Raw genomic sequence first — 21,693 nt, 5'->3', positions numbered from 1 at the left:
GGATCTGATGGTGTTTTGGATTTCTTCAGGATCTGTTGTTATGTCTCCCTTTTCATTTCTGATTTTGTTAATTAGGATGCTGTCCCTGTGCCCTCTAGTGAGTCTAGCTAAGGGTTTATCTATCTTGTTGATTTTCTCAAAGAACCAACTCTTTGTTTGGTTAATTCTTTGAATAGTTCGTCTTCTTTCCACTTGGTTGATTTCGCCCCTGAGTTTGATTATTTCCTGCCGTCTACTCCTCCTGGGTGAATTTTCTTCCTTTTTTTCTAGAGCTTTTAGATGTGTTGTCAAGCTGCTAGTGTGTGCTCTCTCTAGTTTCTTTTTGGAGGCACTCAGAGCCATGAGTTTTGCTCTTAGAAATGCTTTCATTGTGTCCCATAGGTTTGGGTATGTTGTAGCTTCATTTTCATTAAACTCTAAAAAGTCTTTAATTTCTTTCTTTATTCCTTCTTTGACCAAGGTATCATTGAGAAGAGTGTTGTTCAGTTTCCACGTGAATTTTGGCTTTCCATTATTTATGTTGTTATTGAAGATCAGCCTTAGTCCATGGTGGTCTGATAGGATGCATGGGACAATTTCAATATTTTTGTATCTGTTGAGGCCTGTTTTGTGACCAATTATATGGTCAATTTTGGAGACGGTCCCGTGAGGTGCTGAGAAGAAGGTATATCCTTTTGTTTTAGGATAAAATGTTCTGTAGATATCTGTTAAGTCCATTTGTTTCATAACTTCTGTTAGTTTCACTGTGTCCCTGTTTAGTTTCTGTTCCCACGATCTGTCCATTGATGAAAGTGGTGTTTTGAAGTCTCCCACTATTATTGTGTGAGGTACAATGTGTGCTTTGAGCTTTACTAAAGTGTCTTTAATGAATGTGGCTACCCTTGCATTTGGAGCATAGATATTCAGAATTGAGAGTTCCTCTTGGAGGATTTTACCTTTGATGAGTATGAAGTGTCCCTCCTTGTCTTTTTTGATAACTTTGGGTTGGAAGTCGATTTTATTCCATATTAGAATGGCTACTCCAGCTTGTTTCTTCAGACCATTTGCTTGGAAAATTGTTTTCCAGCCTTTCACTCTGAGGTAGCATCTGTCTTTTTCCTTGAGATGGGTTTCCTGTAAGCAGCAGAATGTTGGGTCCTGTTTGTGTAGCCAGTCTGTTAGTCTATGTCTTTTTATTGGGGAATTGAGTCCATTGATATTAAGAGATATTAAGGAAAAGTAATTGTTGCTTCCTTTTATTTTTGTTGTTAGAGTTGGCATTCTGTCCTTGTGGCTGTCTTCTTTTTGGTTTGTTGAGGGATTACTTTCTTGCTTTTTCTAGGGTGTGATTTCCGTACTTGTATTTTTTTTTTTCTGTTATTATCCTTTGAAGGGCTGGATTCGTGGAAAGATAATGTGTGAATTTGGTTTTGTCGTGGAATACTTTGGGTTCTCCATCTATGGTAATTTAGAGTTTGGCTGGGTATAGTAGCCTGGGCTGGCATTGGTGTTCTCTTAGTGTCTGTATAACATCTGTCCAGGCTCTTCTGGCTTTCATAGTCTCTGGTGAAAAGTCTGGTATAATTCTGATAGGCCTGCCTTTATATGTTACTTGACCTTTCTCCCTTACTGCTTTTAATATTCTATCTTTATTTAGTGCATTTGTTGTTCTGATTATTATGTGTCGGGAGGAATTTCTTTTCTGGTCCAGTCTATTTGGAGTTCTGTAGGCTTCTTGTATGTTCATTGGCATGTCATTCTTTAGGTTTGGGAAGTTTTCTTCTATAATTTTGTTGAAGATATTTGCTGGCTCTTTAAGTTGAAAATCTTCATCCTCATCAACTCCTATTATCTGTAGGTTTGGTCTTCTCATTGTGTCCTGGATTGCCTGGATGTTTTGAGTTAGGATCTTTTTGCATTTTGTATTTTCTTTGATTGTTGTGCCAATGTTCTCTATGGAATTTTCTGCACCTGAGATTCTCTCTTCCATCTCTTGTATTCTGTTGCTGATGCTGGCATCTATGGTTCCAGATTTCTTTCCTAAGGTTTCTATCTCCAGCGTTGCCTCACTTTGGGTTTTCTTTATTGTGTCTACTTCCCTTTTAATGTCTTGGATGGTTTTATTCAATTCCATCACCTGTTTGGTCGTGTTTTCCTGCAATTCTTTAAGGAATTTTTGTGTTTCCTCTTTAAGGTCTTCTACCTGTTTAGCTGTGTTCTCCTGTATTTCTTTAAGTGAGTCATTAAAGTCCTTCTTGATGTCCTCTACCATCATCATGAGATATGCTTTAAATCCGGGTCTAGCTTTTCAGGTGTGTTGCAGTGCCCAGGACTAGGTGGGGTGGGAGTGCTGCATTCTGATGATGGTGAGTGGTCTTGATTTCTGTTAGTAGGATTCTTATATTTGCCTTTCACCATCTGGTAATCTCTGAAGCTAGTTGTTATAGTTGTCTCTGGTTAGAGCTTGTTCCTCAGGTGATTATGTTAGCCTTTATCAGCAGACCTGGGAGACTAGCTCTCTCCTTAGTTTCAGTGATCAGAGTACTCTCTGCAGGCAAGCTCTCCTCTTGCAGGGAAGGTGCCCAGCTATCTGGTGTTTGAACCTGCCTCCTGCCAGAAGTTGTGTTCCACTCACCAGACGTCTTAAGAGCCCATGGGGGATCCTGTGTGGCTCCTTGCGGGTGTCCGGAGACTCCGTGGGCAAGGAACCCCGGTGATTGAGTGGACCAGAAGGGACTTGTGCCCCTAATCAGGCCAGGTTATCTGCTTCCCTAGTTAATGCAGTCTCAGGTCCCTCGAGATTGGATTGGCGCAGACACTGTGTTCCACTCACCAGAGGTCTTAAGATCCCGTGGGGGTTCCTGTGTGGGTCCTTGTGGGTGTCTGGAGACTCCGCGGGCAAGGAACCCCAGTGCTGGAGTGGACAGGAAGGGACCTCATTTGCTTTTTCCACTCTGCCTTGCCTTGCCATGGCCTGGGGACCCATCTTGTTGGATTGTACCCTTACTAGCCTCAGTTGAAATGCTGGCTAACTGTAGGCTTGACCCTCTGTGCTTCTGTGTGGATGACAGTTAATCTTCATCATGAATGCATCAGGAGACACATCCTCTAGTTTCCAAAGGAGGATTAGGTAAGGATTAGGATTACCCTGAACACTCATTTTCTGTCTTTCTCTGTGCATATATCTAATAGCATTGTTAAGCACCAATGTTTTTTCCCTCTCAGGAGAAGAGAGCGTGCAGGTCCTCTAGCCGTCCCAAATGTTGTCTTTGCTCTTGTTTTTTATTTTTATTTTGTTTTGTTAAGGCAGGGTCTTCCAATGTACCTTTGGCTGGCCTGCTACTCCATGTGCACCCCAGGCTGCTGTTTAACTCATAACAATCCTCCTGCCTCAGTCTCCTGAGTGCCAAAATTATAGGACCACACTTAGTTGTCCACCCTGTTGACTGGAAAACAGACACTAGTGCACCTATGCATGGGGCTTCTGAGGGGCCTGGTGAGATCTAAGATTGAGTAGTATTTCGTAAAGATGGTGAGACAGGGGAGGCCTACACAGGGCAGGGCACACACACCATGGCTGGAGGACCCTTTGCTGGAGGACTGGCAACCAAGTGCTGACTTTTTACTGGGAAAGGAGGAGGTTTGCTTTTTATTCCCCCATTTATACTGTAGTATAAGAGCAGGACAGAGATTCCAAGGCTTGTGTAGTGATCCCCCAGGAGGTACAACAAAACTTCAGAGCTCTTCCCCTAGTCTGGGCTAGCTCTTCTCCTACCCTGGGCTTCCTGCTACATTCCTTTGCCTTTCCTTGCTAACCAGAATCCTTGGGCACAGCACACATTGCTGCTTCTTCATAGCTCCTAAGCACCAAGTTTCCCATTATATGAAAAGATTCAAACTATTCAAACTACTCTATGTTCCATGCCAAATTTTTCAACATATATTTTTCCCCCAATAATATATTTTTTTCATTCACTTTATATCCCAATCACAGGCCCCTCCCTCCTTTCCTGAGTCCTGCCTTTACAAATCCCTCCCCCATTACCCCCTCCTCTTCTCCTCAGAGAAGGGGAAACTCAGCTTGGGTACCACCCCCTACCCCTTACCCCATACCTATATCTAGTTCCAGCAGGACCAGGCACATCCTCTTGTGCTGAGGCCCAATCAGGCTATCCAGGTAGGGGAAGGGAATCCAATGGCAGGCAAAAGACTCTGAGACCAACCCTACTCCAATTGTAAGGGGACCCATACAAAGACCCAGCTGCTACAACTGTGTAGGGGGCCTAGGTCTACCCTCGGCATGCTCTTTGGTTGCTTGTTCAGTCTTTGTGAGCCTCCATGGGCCCAAGTGAGTTGACTCTGTAGATCTTCTTGTGGTGTGCTTGACAGCCCTGGCTCCTTCAGTTCTATCCCTGACTCTTGCACAAGATTCCTTAAGCTCCACCTGATGATTGGCTGCGGGTCTCTGCATCTCAACGGAGGCCTTAATGGGCTCTGGTCAGGCATCTCTTGAAGCCATGCAGTAGCTCCCTCTGAGGTCTAACCAGCTCCTAATGACACATTTTAAATGTGTTGTTAGATTTCTTTCAGATGGTAAGACAGTTGGGTTATAAGATGTTCATGTGGTAGCCTGTGTTGTATGTTATGTGCTTTCCTTCCTCCAACCATCTTTTTTTATTATTATTAATTTTTATTTTATGTGCATCGGTGTTTTGCCTGTATGTATGTCTGTGGACTTGGTTTATGCCAGAGGAAGGTGTCAGAACCCCTGGGAATTGAGTTATAGCAGATGTGAGCTGTCAAGTGTCTTGGGAATCAAATCTGAGTCCTCTGAAAGACCAAGTGCTCTTAATTGCTGAGCCATTTCTCCAACTCCAACTTCTCACTTCCGTGGTGATAAATTGGCCCTCATCACTTGGGAGAATCCTTATTTGTCTATTATGATGGGTGTCCTTCAGTCATAGATAAATCACACAGACTGCATGGTCACTGTTCATGACAGCTACAAGGCATGGCATATGACATATGAGCCTGTGTATGCATGAACCATGCTTATTCACAGCTTTTGCTTGCTTGTTTTGTTTTGTTTTGTTTTTCAAGACGGTTTTGTTGCATAGCCCTGGCTGTCCTGGAACATAGTCTGTAAGCCAGGCTGGCACTGAACTCAAGAGATCCTCCTGCCTCTGCTTCTCGAGTACTGGGATTAAAGGTTTGCACTGCCACTTTGTTTATTCACTTTTTAAATCCATACTTTTTAAATCCATATTCACTTTTTTAATACAAGATTAGACACTTAATAAATGTTTTTGTGGTTTACTAATCATGGTAAGGAATGTTCCAAACATAAATGGGGCTAAAATAATACTACTTCTTATTTGTTTGTTTGTTTGTTTGTTTTTCGAGACAGGGTTTCTCTGAATAGCCCTGGCTATCCTGGAACTCACTTGGTAGACCAGTCTGGCCTTGGACTCAGAAATCCGCCTGCCTCTGCCTCCCAAGTGCTGGGATTAAAGGCATGCACCACCACGCCTGGCTCTAAAATAATACTTCTTATCAGGTGACTACAACAGAGCAATAGACCTGATGTGCTCAGAAAGATGCTCAGGAGATTTCGTAAATACTCAAGATCTCCTCACTCTACTGTTTCAGTTTTGTTACTAAGCGGCCTGACTTGGTCCCTAATGTTAGCATCTACAAAGGCTATTTTTTTTTAATGGCCATATTATAAATGGCTCTCAACTGAGGATGAATTCTTTTTTTTTTTTTTTCAAAAACATCTTTCTTGATTTGTTGCCATCCTGTAGGGCATACCAGAGCCACAGCCTAGGGGTTCGCTTTCTTTAGACTCACAAACAGGGAAAGGAAGTCATTTGCCAGTGTGTAACTGTGGCAGCAGGCTGGTAAGAGAGAAACAGAAAAAAACCTTCACTCTGCCCTACCCCTAAGGTGATGAAACTGACAGATGGTGGGACATGACCTCTCTGGTGGCCAATATTGCTTTTGTACAGGACAGAGTGTAAGCACACAACCATCCATCCTAGACATCCCCCTCCCCTCTGGCTCTGGCTATAGAAGAATGGGCAGGAAATCAGTCTTTTCTAATTGTCTGTCATAGGCAAACTCTGAATTCTGTGTTGTTTGCCAAGTTGTGTGGGAGACTGGGAGACAGCTCTGTGCCTTTAATGTAGATATCAGCGCCAGTTACACGTGGGAAAGCTGAAGCTTGGCTCAGGGAGAGACAGACGAACGCAACAAGTCCATGCAAACATTAGATAAGAGGCTAGGGAGATAACTCAGCAGATAAAGTGCTTACCATGCAAAGCCAGTGACTACAGTTCAAATCTACGGAACCAACTTAAGAGCCAGGTAGGCATGGTGGCAGCCAAGTAGGCACGGTGGCAGCCTGTCCTCCCAGCACTAGGAATACAGAAGTGAGGTTCCTGGACTAAGGTAGCCAGCTAGACTTGCTGTTGGCTGAGTTCTGGGTTTAACTGAGAGAACCTGCCCTAATAACTTAAGTGGAGAGTGGTGGATGAAGACACCCAGTGTGCATCTGGGGCCACCACATGCCTGTGCACACACACATGTAGACACTCATGCACACATACACATGAAAAAATCCTTGAATTCATAGAAAACATTAATATACCTCTTCATACGCAGTTCCTAGCAGAGGATTTCTTACCTCCCTTTAGGGCTGACCCCTCCTCTGTCTTGTAGCAACCAGTTCCTTATGGCATTAAGATTTATCAACCCCTATGGGGAGCCAAGGAAGGTGTAGGGGTATACCAGAACTTCATACTGTGCATGAAGGTGTAAGGAGTGAAGTCCTGGGTGAATGTGTGCTGTTGACGTGGTCGTGTTGAGGACCGGTGCCTCAGACCCATGGCAATAGCACAGCATTTTCTTTGGTCCAAGTATGAATGTTTATGAAGAATGGTTGCCCAGTGTATGCAAAAGGCAAGCAGCTGCAGCTTCCTCCTCACAGATAACTGCAGCCCAAACCCACATCCAAGCCAGGCAGGCATGGTGGCAACCTGTATTGCCAAGACTCAAGAGGCAGGGATGCAGTTCCCTACGGAGACCTCCTACCAACACTAGCTTACTCCTTCTTGCGCTGTACTTAGTAAACACATGGATGTTCTGGGTTGTTGTGCAGTAGGCACTCCTCTGTCTGAGTGAGCTTTCCTGTGTCCATGTGTCTGTCCTGGCTTTATTCCTCTGCCATACAAGACAGGTATCCAGGATGAAGTCGTGCTGGATGCAGTGAACCCCGACATATGAATAGGTTAGTTTTTGTTACTTTATGTAAATAGAAGCATACTGTATATGAACACACAGGCACACACATTTCCTGTTTATCTGAAAACAGATTTATACAAAATAAAAAATCCCGATGATGGGCATTCTGACAAGGTAATTGTAAAATGTTTACAGAAGTGCAAAGGGCAGAGAATCGGTGAGATGGTGTAGAAAATTACCAGTCTTACTAAGACAGTGTGGGATTGCCTTAGGGCTATGCAAATAGCCCAGTGGGACAGAATAGAGTACAAACCAGAATACTAATATTTATATTTAATGTGACACTGCAGGCCACAGAGAGAAGGTGCCTTGTTATACATGTTGCTTGGACAACTCACATGGAAAAAAATGCCAATATGCAAAAGTCAATTTTGAATGTAATACATGTCTAAATGTGAAATTCTGTAAAGTTTTTAGAAAATATACCAAAAAGGCTCGGGAGTGTAGCTTTGTGTCAGGACACTTGCCTAGCATACACAAGTCTTTGGATTTGATCTCAGACACCAAAATACACAGATCTACTTGTGTGTATATGTTCATGTGTCTAGGTGCTGCGTCCTTCCAGGGTCTGAGTACCAGACCCCTCCCCCCTAAAGACACACACCTTAGAACTGGGATGAGTGGTCTAGGCTCTCTGATGGAGAAGCCATAGCACTCTGGAAGCTTAGCATGCTTATTATATACAGTTGAAAAGGGAGATGGGATTACTGCGTATAGCTGAACAAGGAGGTGAGGTTATGACATACACATAGAGAAACAAGGAGGCAGCGTTATTATAGAAAGATAAACTAGGAGGCTAATTTCTGTATGAACAGTCTCTGCAGGGGTGTGGTCTTCAGGCCATAAACACCCAGGGGAAGAAAGTCTCAGTGGACATTTTTTTGCACACACTATTAATATTTGCACATGGACCAGAGAGAGGCCTTGCCATTTCCCACGGGTCTAAGACACTAAGGTTACTTAACATGGCTGTGCCCATGTCAAACAATGCACATTCACTTCAGAGTTCCTTGGCTCCCTACATCTAGGTATGTGTGTAGACCTCTATACCTACATGTTCCACATCCATAGATTCGACCAATTATAAATGGGACAAAATTCAGAAAAGGTTGTGTCTGCACCAAATACATTTGAGCTTTGTTCTTGACAGATTTCCCAAACTATACAATGTAACAGCTAGCTGCATAGTTACATGTAAGTATAAGTTTATATTATATTAGGGGTCACAAATAATCTTGGCATGGTTTTCAGTAAGTGAGAGGACATACTAGGGCTATGATTATCTTCAGATCTTGGAAGAACCCCATTTGGATACTGTGGGGTTTGAAGTTAGACATGAAAAAAAAATTATGGTTAAATCTAGATTTATTTGGTTAATTTAAAGAAAAGGTTTATTTATTTTGTGTATGTGAGTACACTGTAGCTTTACGGATGGTTGTGAGTCTTCATTTGGTTGTTGGGATTGAATTTTAGTACCTCTGCTCACTCTGGTCAACCCTGCTTGCTTCGGTCATCCCTGCAGATTTATTTATTATTATATATAAGTACACTGTAGTTGACTTCAGACACACCAGAAGAGGGCGTCAGGTTTCATTATGGGTGGTTGTGAGCCACTATGTGGTTGCTGGGATTTGAACTCAGGACCTTCGGAGGAGCAGTCAGTGCTCTTAACTGCTGAGCCATCTCGCCAGACCCTAGATTTATTTGATTTGATCAAAATCTTTGCTCTTTTGACTCTGACGTACTCTTTAAGGAATGGACAGATATGACTGACCTGTGACATTCTTTTTTTAAAAATTGGTTATTTTATTTATTACATTTCAAATGTCTCCCTTCCATGTTTCCTCTCCGCATACCCCCTATCCCACCCCTTCTCCCCTTTGCCTCTATGAGGGTGCCCCTCCACTCCCCTACCCACTCCCACCTAGTATTCCCTTATGCTGGGGCATCAAACCTCCACAGGAACAAGGGCCTCCCCTCCTACTGATGCCAGATAAGGCAATCCTCTGCTACATATATAGGAAGGAATAAAAAACTGATGAGGCTTGTAACCCCACAGGAAGAACAGCAATATCAACTAAACAGACCCTCCAGAGCTCCCAGGGTCTGGTTAAACTGCCAACCAGAGTACACATGGAGGGATCTATGGACCTGTGACATTCTTTGAGGCTTCATTTATGCTTGTGGAAAAATTTAATTTAAAGCAAGCCTATTTCTTTCTTTTTAAAAAATTAATTATTTTATTTATTTATATCCCAAATATTGCCCCCTCTAGCTCCCCCTCAAAGAGCTCTTTTTTCCCATCCCCTCTTTCCTTTGCCTCTGAGAGGGTGCCCTTCCTCCTGGTATCCCCCCACCCTGGGACATCAAGACTCTGCAGGATGAGGCTCACCCTCTCCAACTGAGGCCAGACAAGACAGCCCTTTACTACATATGTGCTGAGGGCCTGGGACCAGCCTGTGTGTGCTCTTTGGTTGGTGGCTCTTTCTCTGGGAGCTCCCAGGGGTCCAGGTTAGTTGACACTGTTGGGCTTCCTATGGGGTTACCATCCCCCTCAGCTCCTTCAATCTTTCCCCTAACTTCCTTAGTCATCCCTGACCTCTGTCCAATGCTTGGCAGTATCTGCATCTGTCTCAGTCACTTGCTGGGTAAAGCTTCTCAGAGGACAGCCAGGCTAGGCTCCTGTCTGCAAGCACAATATAACATCAGTAACAGTATCAGAGATTGGTGCCTGCCCATGGGGTGGATTCCAAGTTGGGCCAGTCACTGGTTGGCCATTCCTTGAGTCTGCTCCATTTTTTATTCCTGTATTTCTTTTAGACAGAAGCAAATTTGGGTTGAACGTTTTGTAGGTGGGTTGGTATCCACATTTCTCCACTGGGGGTCCTGTCCGACTACTGGAGGTGCTCTCTTCGGGTTCCATGTCCCTATGACTGTTGGGCATTTTGGCTAAGGTTACCCATATTGAGTCCTGAAAGCCTCTCATATCCCAGGTCTCTGGGACTTTCTAGAGGTTTGCCACCCCCCTCCCCATATAGCTGTATATTTCCATTCATTCTCCAGGATCTTTGGGCCTCTCCCCTGTCTCCCTCATACCTTATCCTGCCCCCTTTCCCACCCAGGTCCATCCCTCTGTCTTCCATGATTATTTTGTTTCCCCTCCTAAGTGTCCCCACTTGGGCCTTCCTTTTGGAAGAGGTCTCTTAGGGTCTGTGGAGTGTAACGTGGGTATTCTGTACTTGTTGGCTAATATCCACTTATCAGTGAGTACATACCATGCATGTCCTTTTGGGTCTGGGTTACCTCACTCAGGATGGTATTTTCTAGTTCCATCAATTTGCCTACACAATACTTGATGTCTTTGTTTTTAATAGCTGAATAGTACTCCATTGTGTAAATGAAACACATTTTCTGTATCCATTGTTCAATTGAGGGACATCTGGATTACTTCTAGTTTCTGGCTATTATGAATAAGGCTGCTATGAACATAGTGGAGCATGAGTCCTTGTGATATGGTGGAACATCCTTTGGGTATATGCCCAGGAGCGGTATAGCTGGGTCGTCAGGAAGAACTATTTCCAATTTTCTGAGGAACTGCCAGATTGATTTCCACAGTGGTTGTACAAGGTTGCAATCCTATCAGCAATGGAGGCTGTTCCTCTTTCTCCACATCCTTGCCAGCATGTGCTGTCTCTTGAGTTTTTTGATCTTAGCCATTCTAATAAGTATAAGGTAGAATCTCAGGGTTGTTTCAATTTGCATTTCCCTGATAATCAAGGATGTTGAACATTTCTTTAAGTGCTTTTTGGCCATTTGAAATTCCTCTGTTGAGAATTCTCTATTTAGCTGTATACCCCATTTTTAAATTGAGTTATTTGGATTTTTGGGTCAAACTTCTTGAGTTCTTTATATATCTTGCATATTAGCCCTCTGTTGGATGTAGGGTTAGTGAAAATCTTTTCCCAATCTGTAGTCTACCATTTTGTCCTATTGACAGTGTCCTTTGCCTTACAGAGGCTTTGCAGTTTCATGAGGTTCCACTTATCAAATGTTGATCTTAGAGCCTGAGCCATTGGTGTTTTGTTCAGGAAATTTTCTCCTATGCCAATATGCTCAAGGCTATTTCTCACTGTCTCTTCTATTACATCCAGTGTATCTGGTTTTATGTTGAGGTCCTTGATCCACTTGGACTCAAGCTTTGTGAAGGGTGATAAATATGGATCAATTTGCATTCTTCTACATGCAGACCATGCAGACCTTCCTTCAGGGACTTGAAGTTCTTGTCATAAGATCTTTCACTCACTTAGTTAGTTACACCAAGATGTTTTATATTATTTGTGGCTAGTGTGAAGAGTGTTGTTTCCCTAATTTCTTTCTCAGCCCATTTATCATTTGTATAAAGGAGGGCTACTGATTTATTTGATAATTTTATATCTAGACACTTTTCTGAAGTTGTTTATAATCTGTAGAAGTACTCTGGTAGAATTTTGGGGGTCCTTTTTATATACTATCATATCACCTGTGAATAGTGATATTTTGACTTCTTCCTTTCTAGTTTGTATCCCTTTGACCTCCTTTTGTTGTCTAATTGCTCTGGCTAGAACTTCGAGTACTATATTGAACAGATAGGGAGAGAGTGGGCAGCCTTGTCTTGTCCCTGATTTTAGTGGGATTGCTTCAACTTTCTCTCGTTTAATTTAATGTTGGCTACTGGTTAGCTATATATTGCTTTTATTACGTTTAAGCATGTGTCTTGATGTCTCTTGATATTGCTGATATCTCCAAGACTTTTAAACATGAAGGGGGTGTGTGTCAAATTCTGTAGAAGGTTTTTTTCAACATCTAATGAAATGACCATGTGAGTTTTTCTTTGAGTTTGTTTACATAATGGATTATATTGATGGTTTTTCATATATTCAACTATCCCTGCATCCCTGGGATGAAGCCTACTTGATCATGGTGAATGATGTTTTTGATGTGTTCTTGGATTCAGTTTGTGAGGTTTATTGTGTATTTTTGCATCAATATTTTTATTGAAGATGTTTTATGCCCCCTTCAACTGGGAATCTTCACCCTCTTCTATTCCTATTATTCTTAGGTTTGGTCTTTTCATTGTGTCCAAAATTTCCTGGATGGTTTTGGGTTAGGAACTTTTTCACTTGGTGTTTTCTTTGACTGATGTATCAGTATCTTCTATGGTATTTTCTATGCCTGAGATTCTCTTTTTCATCTCTTGTATTCTGTTGGTGATGCTTACTTCTGTAGTTCCTGTTCTCTTTCTTGAATTGTCCATCTCCAGGGTTACCTCCATTTGTGATTTCTTTATTGTTTTTATTTCCAGTTTTAGGTCTTGGAATGTTTTACTCATTTCCTTTACCTGTTTGATTGTATTTTCCTGTGTTTCTTTAAGGGGCTTATTTATTTCCTCTTTGAGGGCTTCTACCTATTTGACTGTGTTTTCCTGTTTCTTTAAGAAAATTATTTATACCCTCTTTAGAGGCCTCTATCATCTTCATGAAGCTGGATTTAAAGTCAGATTCTTGCTCTTCAGGTGTGATAGAATATCCAGGGCTTGCTGTAGTAGGAGAGCTAGGTTCTGATGGTGCCAAACTGCATTGGCTTCTGTTGATTATGTTCTTGTGTTTGCCTTTTGCCATCTGGTTGTCTCTGGTCTGGGTGTCCCGGATTGGAGCAGGCCTCCTAGAAGGCAGGCAGGGCTGTGGGGTGACAGGATGGGCCATGGGTGCAGGTGGCAGTCACCTATTTCTTAAAAACAATCATCCTCAGCATTATGACCACAGAATCCTATTTCCTGACTGTGGAATCCCAGAGAGCACATGGATTGTTTTGCCTGCTGAAGCTGGATATGGATGAGCTTGGCCTTTGTCACAGTTCTGGAGCTTGCCTATGTTGGGTGCAGGGCTCTGTGGCTCTGTGTGTGATTTGTCCCTTGACTATCTCACATTTGGTAATGTCCCAAAAATTCAGGTGCAGCTGAGACAAGGAAAGAATTCACAGAAGGGTAAGGATGAGCTGTTAGTGTGTTGGAGACCCAACGAATGATATAACCTTCAGAGGAGAGCCTATGACCTCGAGTCTCTTTTTTTCCTATATCTCAACAAGGTTAGGCCTAAATGCTTCTTTTTGTGGCAAATTACAGCTGCAATTTGAAGATTTCTGAACCTACTGGCCTTTCCTTTTTATATTCTGTGGTGTTTGTAGAGCCCAGCACCATCTCCGGGGATGGGGATATCGTACACCTACATGTTTTTAGGGCTCTTCCCTCTCCAGTTGTCTTGGCTTATATCAATTCTGGAAAACAGGTACTGTCTAGAGAACCATCAAGGTGGCACAGAGGCCATGCAGGGAGCCCAGTTTGAGCCACTGTGTCTCTTGGGGAGGCACACAGCCTGAGAAGAACTGACCACTCCCCTCTCTGGCTGTGTATGTGCTTTGTTTTCCAGTCAAGTTAGCAATAGATGGCTCATTTCCTCTAACGATGAACTTCATCCTTGACAACAGAAGCAGGCAGAGAATGCATAAATAACCTTTTAATCAGTTAGACTCTATTTGAGTTCCACTCATATCCCGCCTTCATGTCCTAGTGTACCTTAGACTGTTGTAGCACATCGGTCAAGATCACATTCCGTCTGGGGCTGCTCACACACCTTCGCTTTGTCCAAAGGAATGAACAGGGCATTGAAGAGGAACCCCTCAACCTAGATGGCTTCAACTTCTCAGGGCTCTGGGGCCACTTCCAGCATTTCCTACTACTGCCCAAGGAATTTTTTTTCAGCAGGACAAACTGCTATTGGTCTTTGACATCAGAAAGTCAAGCATTGCAGTATCCCAGTATCATCCCAAGATCTCCTGGGAGACAGAGAATCCATTTTGACATGAATGGACAAACACCCATTTACAAGCCCCATTTGATAATAATTGTTAATAAGAACGCCATACTTGCAGAGCACTTCCTATTTTTACAACTGTTTCTTTCCGTCTTCTCTAGCTCTCAGACACAGAGGCTTTTGAGTATGAAGACCTTCGTCTGAGAGCTCATGATGAATGATTAGGCTACAGACAGGCTGTCAGTTCTCTAGCTTCCCAAGGCAGAGAGCTCTCACTTACACCTTACCCTCTCTCGATGGGTCAACCCCTTAGATGTTTCTCTGCTCGGCTTCCTCCCACTGTCCTCTCTTAGTAGAGGAGGGGGGGCAAGCTTTTGCTTTTGCAAAAGGTGAGGATGCAAACTGGGGCATGGCTGCAGAAAGACAAGAGTTGTTCTGATGGCCTTAAATACATAAAATATTTAATATACAAATAATGTCACAATAATCTCAGCTAATAATTATTTAGTACCTATTCAGGAGAGCATCTAAAAGGGTTCTCACAAGTGAACTTTCTTATTGTAGATTTCTCAAACTTTCCCTTTTTGGCTTCAAAATCATCATATTTGGGAAGATCTTTTAGATGGGATATAGCTTAGTGTCAGAGCACTTGCCTGTCACACACAAGACCCATGGTTCAATCTCTGAGAGCACACAAACACATCTCTCTGTCTGTCTGTTTGTCTGTCTACCCATGTAAGTATCTGTTTATTATTTATTTATTTATTCTTTTCTTTTTTTCCTTCTTTTCTTTCTTTTGTCTCCCCCTGTACATTGAACTTTTTTTTTTTTCATAAGGGAATTTAACCAGGTATAAGTCATGACCTGCAGATCCTATTTTATTTTTTTCCAGGGACTTTGAAGTTCTTCCAATACCATTAAGAAACAATACAATTCTGAGCAGTTTAAAAGCTAGATGAACAACTTCTATTTGTAATTTTTTGCATATATTTATTGATTTTAAACTTTGCTTGTTTAAAAGATTTATTTATCTTCATTTGATGGGTATTTTGCCTTTGTATATGTCTGCATCACATGCATGCTGAGTAGCTGTGGAATGAGAAGAGGGCATCAGAGCCCCAGGAAATGGAGTTACAGATAGTTGTGTGCAGCCATGTGGGTGCTAGGAATGAATCCCAGGTCCTCTGCATGAGTGCTCTTAACTGATGGGCCATCCCTCTAGCTCCCATCTCTCCAGCCTCCAAGTTTGTTTGTTTTTTATTAAGGATCTCATACACGCATACAATGTGCTTTGATCAGACCCACCCCTCATTCCCTCCCCTTTGATACCTTCCCTATGAGTCCTCCCCACCATCCCATCTCAAATGTATGTTTCATTTTTAAACCCACTGGCTTCATGATGCCTGCATGTGCAAGGGCATAGGACTGTCCCCCTGTCACAGGTAGTCTCTTACTCACCACCTCCCTGTAGAAAACTATCTCTCCCTTTCCCAGAAACCATCAGTTGCTAAAAGTGCCTCAGTTAGGGTTGGAACCTCAGCCATGCTGGGATTTTGGATGCCAGCTCTATTTTAAATTATCCCAATGAGCAGCAGAGTCAGGTTTATATGCATAGTATATGAACTATTTGGGAAGAAGCTTTCTAATATGCTTGGGATATTTATAGTTATGAAATTATGCCTCTGATGAGGAAAGGCAGAGGTGGGGGGGGGGGGAACTGAGACTAAAATTAGCATATAATTTAAATAGTCAGGACTTACATGAAAAGGCCAAAGAAATGTTAATAAAAAGCCATGATTGCACTTTCTTGTGAAGTCAGTGGAATGACACAGATTGACAGGTTTTCTGGAGTTTATTCTGCAAGGAACAATTCCCAAGGGACTTTACTTAAGTCACTGCGCAGGTGGCTTAGTCCATGGCTGTTATTTTGCAGGGATCAAAAGTGCTCCGTGGACTCTGCCCTTAGAAGTTGGTAGAGATGGACTCTCACAGGCTTGGTGTTGTGAGGGGATGTTGGGCCCAACAATGGGCAGTCTACCTCGGCATTTTCTTTTCGTAAAGATACTTCCCTTTGACTATTAACAGAATTCTTAAGGGAAACAGGGACTTTTCAATCCTGCAGTTGATCTTAACACTTTCCGTCAGTGATTTTGAGTAAATTTGTGAACCAAGGAAGATATTGAGAGTGACTTTTGCTTCCTCTTTGTCAGTGCCCCAAAAGCCACTTTTCAAACATATAAAAGCTAAAGTAAAACAAGAGGCTTGCTTGGCTAAAGGTGTCAGAAATGAATAACACCCGTCTCATAGTCTGATAGGGAGAGACTTGTTCTGTAAGCCTTTCATGTAAGAAATCACTTTCATAATATCTCTATTTTGATATTGATACCCTTAAAATTGCTACCAGATTGTCCTAACTTATGCCAAAGCTCAGCAAAAGAAAGCAGATACTTTGGTGAGGTCAACTTAAAAATGTTAGTTCAAGAATGTTCCAAGTAGCACTAAGAAAAATGTTATAATGTGTCTCATACTCATTTCTTCACTGACACTCACGCAGTGAAAGGTAGCTGGAAACCTACTAGGAAATACTGCTTTGCAAAAGTAGCGAGTCCACTCCCTACTGGTTTAGCAAATACGAAATGTATTGGCACGTTTAACTGGAGAGTAGAGGCAAAGGGCAGGTTTTGGGGTTGCATTTTTTCAGGTATTCAGCAATGAACATTTCTTCACAGAAGTATTACCCTTGTCCTTTTGTTTCCTGCCTACAGAAGCCGCAGATATGTGCCCCTCCTGTCATGGAAGCTCTCATTACGCCCTCCTCCCTTGGCTTGGACCAGGTGAGGTCTGTAACCTGTGCATTTTGTTGCAGGGAATGGTGAGTGCTGAGTGAGGGGGCAGGATGGAGGAAAGGGGTGTGGGAGATCGTGATGGAGAGATCTAATACTTTTAGGATGTGGGAAGGAGGAAGGCATACTGGATTCAGCAGGTAGCAAATGGCCCTGTGGAATGTGCCTTCCACGGTGTGAGAGATAAAAATGTGACCTGAGGCACCTACTGTTTCGAAAGCCTCAAACAGAACGTGTGAGATTCCCCGGGAGCCTGTACACCAGCGCACTTCCCTCCCACAGTTACCTAACTTTGAAAGAGAGCATTGTGGTGCTCTTCAGGACTCCATGGCCACTGCAACCTTGGAATGACAGCACTTACATAATGGAAAAAAAGAGAACACAAAAAATGTACCAAAGCATTGGGTAAGCAGACAAACCCAGAAGCATTCAGAATACTAATGCCTTTCACCGGAGTCTATTTGTTAACTTCACTCCCATCTAGCTTCTCATTCTGCATGTGGGGGAAAAAAAAAAGAAAAAAGAAATATATTCTCCTTTCCTAGGGTTCTCATATTTCAAGTTAGTTATTTCTGGTTTTTATTTGGGGGAAGGGAGGACATTCATTTGACTTGTCTGTTAGTTGGATGCTATCGCTGTGGTAGGCTGAATAATGGCTCCCCAGAGATAGCCTTGTTTGGAATCCCCTAAACTGTGAATATTATATTATAAGGCAAAGGTACTTTGTAGATGCGACTCAATTAAGGATCTTGGGATTATCTTGGGTTAACCACCTGTGTCTAGTATAGTCATGGAAGTCCTGTAAGATCAGGCAGGAAAGCCAAAGGAGCAGGAACTAGAATGACAGCTGGAGCAGTGACCTTTGGAGATGGAGGGAGAGGACCATGAGCCAAGCTACTCAGGTGGTCTCTCAGTGCTGGAAAAGACCAGGAAACCAATCCTCCCTTGGGACCTCCACAAGTCAGCAGCCTGGCAGTTCCTTGCTTTCTTAACCCCTTAGGACTCATGGCAGACTTCTGACCCCCTGAAGGCTTAGAGCGTGAGTTAGTGTTGTCTTTAAGCTACCGAGTTTATGATCATTTGTGACAAGAGCAAAGGAAGTGAACAGAATCACAGTGTCTTTTCCAGGCTCAGGCCTTTGCTCTATGCTCTACAGTCTCCACAGCAGAGACATCGATACAAAATGCAATCTGGTCGACTCAGAGCTTCGCACAAGGCCATCACAAGTGGCCATCTCTCTAAAACTCTTACTCTTGCTCCCGTTTTCTTTCTTCCTCTTCTTCCTTTGATTCATAGTCAAGACCCTGAGCTTTCTGCACCTGCTACTTCTATCTAGAAGAGATGCCTACTCCTCTCCAATTGGTAAATTCTCATTTCCCTGAAATCTTCTGAACCCCGCAGATCTCAGGACTATCTTGGGCGGAGTTATTTGTTCCTTTTTCAAAGTTCCTACACTATCCTGGTGGCGCATAGCATGCGCCACTTTGTGCCACCACCATACTGTTCCCATCTGTTTCTCCTGGCAGGAGCTGAGACTCTGCAAGGGTCCAATCAGTATTTCCTGAAGGCTTGGATGATTGTCCCATGTCACCCCATCTTGTCTCCAGGTTTCTAGTTAAGCCACACCACACTTTCTCCCTTCCTCTAACACTATGTAGATGGGTTTCGACATGGTTTCTCAAGGTTGCCGTTCACTAAACAGGCCTCTGGCTCAGTCTCACATTTCCACCCAGAGAATGTGCCCCAAGGGTCTCTCATAGGAGACGTGGGATGTTAGATGGCTAGTTTGAGCACAAGCCTCTTCCTTCTATATACAAGCACATTATCATCACTATCACCATCACCATCATCATCACCACCACCATCATCAGTAGCAGCCGCAGCCGCAGCAGCAGCAGCAGCAGCAGCAGCAGCAGCAGCAGCAGCAGCAGCAGGCGGCTTACTTGGTAATAGTTTCAACCATGAAGAATACAAACATTTCAAAGTACGAGAAGTAGAAGTGAATACTTAGCCATCATTATCCTCATTCTCAACAGCCTTTTGGTTTTTCAAGACAGAGTTTGTCTGTGTAGCCTTGGCTGTCCTAGAATTCATTCTGTAGACCAGGCTGGCTTTGAACTCAGAGACCCTTCTGCCTCTACCTCCCGAGTGCTGGGATTAAAGCTGTGAGTCACCACTGGCCAGTGAACGTTTAGCTTCTAGGTAATGATCTCAAAAAACTTTTCAAACTAAGACAGAAACAGGGAGGAAAAGGTGCTTGATTTGGCCCTTGGCACCTTGTTAGTTGGTAATTGATCGACTCCACCTCCTTTTTCTTTAGTGTGGTCATGGAGGTTGTCTCTTCTTTTGTCTCAGCCTTCTTTAGCTCCAGCACATCACCACAGGGGAGAAGTCTGTGCTGAGATAAGGCTCAGTTGGTAGAGTCACTGCATAGTCTGTGTGGGGTCTTAGGTTCCATCCCTAGCACCACAGGAAACTAGATGTGTGGGGGCATGGAGTAGGGATGGAGTCTGCAGAATCAGAAGTTCAAGGTCATGTATACCTAAGAGGGAGTTGAGGAAGTGCTGGACCAGACAACTTGTCCAAGAATAAAAGGGAAAATTATTAAATGAAAGGCTGGATTATTATCATGATGGGCTATCAAATCATATGAGCAGGTACCTAGTTATACGTTTAGGTTTGTGAATCTTAACTTACATAGCCTTTGAGGAAAAAAAAATATAAAAGACTTCACTTGCTAATTTTACAGAAACAAATGACCCAGTGAACCTGGCTTGAACAACAAACAGGTTCCAAGGCTCAGGTTTTACATCAGTACATCTTGTGCAGGGTCCAGAATGACCACATGTAGCTCTCTCTACCTTCCTCCTTTCTTTAGCCCTAGCCCCAGGGAAGGAGCTCAAATGGGGTTCTACTATTGACAGTAGTGTCCACAAGGCTCTCAGGATCACGACTTGGCGGTTAAGGACCCTGCAAAACCTTATGTTCTATAAAAGTTACACACTCAATTGAGTTTCAGGACTCCAAACAGCCTGGCCCTGACAATAGCAGCAGCCTTGCCTACAGAGGTAGACTTGGTTTCTTCAAAGACATTTATGTCTTTTAGCTTGTTGGCAGCTATGTACGTCTACTTAGACAGGGCCCTGGTTGAAATCCCTAAATAATCAATCCCTTTGAACCCCAAGTCCTCCAATACTGCACATTTGGGCCGTGGGAACCTGCTCCAATTCAAGCAGATCCAGTGAGGAGGTATAGAAGGCCTTGCCATCCTCAAGGCACCTTTTAACCAGTGAGGGGAGTGAGGGAATGGGGTGGAGAGTAGGAATGTGGGGGTTGGAGAGCTGACAAGCTCTCTGCTTTCTCTCTCCCATAGTGGCTCAACTGCACAGAATTTGTTCGACAGCCTCAGCACCTCAGTCATGTTCTCCCCACTATGGGCCCCTTCCTTCCCAGCCCTGCTCTCTTGCCTTCCATACTTCTGTTTCCTGGGATTAGATCCAAAGCAAACCCTCTGTCCCAGGTCTTGGCCTCACGATCTGTTTTTGGGTTAGGCTAGACTGTTTCAAACTGCTCATTAAGGAAAATCAATACCTTTGCAACTTGATTATGGGACAGAGAGAAGAAAGGTTTCTGGTCTACCATCGCTTGGAGCCTCACAGTCTGCCTTAATTACCTGGATACTCTTGCTTCCTCCCCCCTGACTGGCAGCCTCTCGCTCTCCAGGGACCGTTTCCATTGTCTCCACTCTCCAACTATAGCCCGGAGACTCAAGATCAGACAGAACAATTGTGGGCGATGTGAGGCGAGCATGCTTGCTGTTTTGGGGGAGAAAAGATTGTTTTATTTCACTCTTGGATCGACTGGTGAAGCTTTCGAAAGACACATGGAAACAATCGAAAGAGAAAGACTTTATGTCTTTTTGGAGCAATGCATATTTATTCAAATTATAGTTGGATCCTGTTATGATAGAGGATTTTTAAGGGAAAAAAAAATCTTGGGTTTCATTTTCAAAGCTATAGATTTCTTATATTGTATAGTTTTGGACAGAAACGGAATGACCTAGCTTGAGGGTTCAGTTAGAATTTTGTATTTTTCACAGGACATTTTTCCTACTGAAAACACAGATTAATTCTTTTGTCTGAGGATCTCCACAGCAGTTCTTGTTAACGATGGTGAGTTTTCACATTTTCATGTCAAGACAGCCCTCAAGTACATCACCTACTACTAACACTTTAGCCGCTATTTATTTATTTATTTATTTGATATTTTCTTTATATACATTTCAAATGCTATCCCGAAAGCTCCCTATACCCTCCCCCGCGCCTTGCTCCCCTACCCACCAACTCCTGCTTCTTGGCCCTGGCATTCCCCTGTACTGGGGCATATAAAGTTTGCAATACCAAGGGGCCTCTCTTCCCAGTGATGGCCGACTAGGCCATCTTCTGCTTTAGCCTCTTTTTAAATCTCCCAACATGGTCTTGTCTTTCTTATTGTTGTTTTTAACTTTGAATATCAGGGAAAATTCATTAACCCGACTCTCTTTTCAAATCAGCTTTGCCAGGACTTCACTGGATAGAATAAAGAGATCAAATTAACCTTGAGTTGTCAGGCAGACTATGACCTTCAAATGTTGGGAAGGCATACCTTCCCTGGAGGATAGAGCTTTGACTTTTGACTCATGAAGGGTGAGACTGGAGAAGAACTTGGAACCTCCAATGGCT

At 43.1% G+C, this 21,693-nt stretch overlaps 1 long non-coding RNA gene across 1 annotated transcript in view; it reads left to right on the top strand.

The window, feature by feature from the left end:
* Window positions 1-21,131, top strand: part of Gm36373 — a 46,752-nt gene extending 25,621 nt beyond the window's left edge. The window contains exons 2-3 of the long non-coding RNA XR_867641.2: window positions 16,895-16,963; window positions 21,072-21,131. This is a non-coding gene — a long non-coding RNA (predicted gene, 36373). The remainder of the gene's footprint in view (window positions 1-16,894; window positions 16,964-21,071) is intronic.
* Window positions 21,132-21,693: the final 562 nt, after the last annotated feature.

Source organism: Mus musculus, chromosome 3 (genome assembly GCF_000001635.26).
Source record: "Mus musculus strain C57BL/6J chromosome 3, GRCm38.p6 C57BL/6J".
In the NCBI taxonomy this organism is placed as follows: Eukaryota; Metazoa; Chordata; class Mammalia; order Rodentia; family Muridae; genus Mus; species Mus musculus.
Note: the sequence above shows the minus strand (reverse complement) of the source record. Positions and strands in the feature narration are given on the sequence as shown.